This window comes from Alosa alosa, chromosome 22, assembly GCF_017589495.1.
Source record: "Alosa alosa isolate M-15738 ecotype Scorff River chromosome 22, AALO_Geno_1.1, whole genome shotgun sequence".
In the NCBI taxonomy this organism is placed as follows: Eukaryota; Metazoa; Chordata; class Actinopteri; order Clupeiformes; family Clupeidae; genus Alosa; species Alosa alosa.
The window spans coordinates 19111047-19113609 of record NC_063210.1 but is presented as its reverse complement, the minus strand read 5'-3'; positions in this window follow the sequence as shown (position 1 = coordinate 19113609).

Genomic DNA, 2563 nt, shown 5'->3' with positions numbered 1-2563 from the left:
CTGTGAAGAAAGAGCCTGTCTGGATCCTGTGACATTAACAGTGCATGTTGCACACCACACCACACCATTGGGAACATGCTTATACCTGATGGGCCCGGCCCCCCTACAGGATTGGTTCAGCCTGTCAAGGGCACACACTGTGAAATGTGCACCACCCCCTGGTCCCAGTTTCGCTCTTCACAAACTTTTCTGCTTCAGTTTTTTGTGGTTGTGAATCACATTGTATCTAGATTATTGTGCACGGTGATCAGATGCATAGTTTCATTAGAAATAGCTCCATTAGCATAATCCGGTTAACTTTACAAATTGTGAATGTGTATGCCAGCTGGGATCACTGTGTTATAAGAGCAGACTGGCTGTAAGAAGCCAATATGCCCTTGCTAAAGGATGTAGATGTCATTATGCGCAGGTGCGTGCACACACACCAATCTAATGTATTCATTAGTCATCAGTAGATTTAGTTTTAGTTCCTCATCAACAGTTTCAGTTCTGTATTAAATTTGTAGCAGAAGCTACATTAAGAAATGTTCCTGATGTCATTTAAAACCCCCAAATGCTCATTTTGAGAACTAGATTTTGCATTTTGTTGTCCAGTGTGTAATGATTGATTGAAATCACACAGTGATTTGACAACAGGTCACAGGATGTGTTGTTTAAGGCAAGATTTGCTTTTGCTGCATGTTTTAAGTGTTTTGAGAGAGTAACAGCCTTTTGTAAGCAAAATGTGTAATTTTGGCCAGAGTGTTTTTGTTCAGACACGGGTGTTAACTGTTTTGAGAATGTGATGCTTGAGTTGACACAAGCATCAAAACGATCGAGAAAACTGTAAATAGCCACTGGCACAGGAAGGGGGTGGGTGCCCTTTTTTCAGGTAAGAGCAACGACCCCTCAAAATGTCTGAACGTCCCTGAATATAAAAGAATTTCTGAGCAGTAATTTGACAGCCAGCCAAGAAAGTAGACTTTAGACAAATGCCCCATGAAGGCACATTGGGCCGCTGACAATTTAATGCTTGCTCTGTAGTGTTGTGCAAGTTCATATTTCACAAGAGCTAGAGATAAAAGTTCAGATCATACAGATTTAAATGAATAAATTAATTTTCATAAATGTGCACTAGGTTAGTTCATGTTAAGATCTACATACAGTATATGTGAGTTGTATATTAAAGAGAGAGGGAATATGAGCAACTATTTCTTATACTTCTTCTACATCCTGTCTTTTTTACATACACTCTTTATAATCAGCTCCCTGTTACTAACATTCTGTTTTGGACTTGTTTTATTCATCACGACCAAAGCAGTGGCTCTGCATATATCTGGATCTTAATAGTGATTCAGAATCTCACATGAACCCAGTTTCCTCTACTAGAATTGTTTTTAGCAGTATCTCCGCATGCAGAGATACAACTCTTTAAACAGGCAAAGTTAGCAGCATGCATCTAAGGAGCCTTAGCTGGTAAGCTAATGTTAGAACTCTGCTGGGTTTTTTGGTGGAGCTCCTTGTCATCTTCTCGATGATAACATTTGTCTACTAATAATTCTTTAACTGTCATGGAATGTTTGTGCCCATTGCTGCATTTTAAATACAAAATTAATCTGTGTGATTTGATTAGAAAGCAATACGATGTGACATGGTACATGTCATAGAAAAATCTGTCAGTCCTGCTTAAAGAAGTATCCATAATAGAGGGCCCCTAATTTAAATGGTAGTGCATGTCAATGAAAGTGCAAAGTCAATTAACAAGCTAAGTTTTGCTGTGCATGAACCAGCTATTGTGTGGCAACTGAGCTGACTCATTCATGCTGGTAGTTAAGAACTTGGTGTTTAAAAATGTAATTCAACTAAAATTATTTTAGTTAGACTTAAGGCTTTGCACTTTGCCAACCATTCAAATTATGATACTAACAATGGCAATGTTTTAAAACTCACCAATTCAGTTCTTAGACTAGCAGCATCACATAAACAGACCTGCCAACCTTGAAGAATTTTTTTGAGTACCACCTTGAGCCGAGAAATAAAAATGGTCACGTCGGCCTTCGTGCATACAGCCAAAAACAGACATAGCCATACTCGGAAGACATATTTTGGATAAAAGAACTGAATGAAATACAATGGAGTATTATGCACTTTGGATAACTTAAAGCAACACTATGGAGTTTTATCAACCTTCATAATATATTTCCAAGACCCTTATGATGGTACATCGACTTACAATAGGTTTAATGACACATATGCTACGGAACTTCTGGGTGTGGGTAGTAACCCGAGCACAAAAAGAACTACAAAATTTGACTGCTCTACGGCATACCTCCCCCATTTCCTCAAATTCGGACGTGAAATAATTAGCGTTTGTTTGCCGGCTGTCACGCATGTATGTTGTTGTCATGGCCGAAGCAGTAACAAAACCGAAGAAGGCATAGGTTTTGTCGGAGGAAACTAGGAAGAGAAAGGGAGAGTGACAAAATCAAAGGCCGGACGAGGATCAATATCACCGTTCGCTCGCTGGCATGAGCTAAGGAGGAGGAGGGGTGCCCAACCGATGCCGACTTGGTCTTCATGCTGT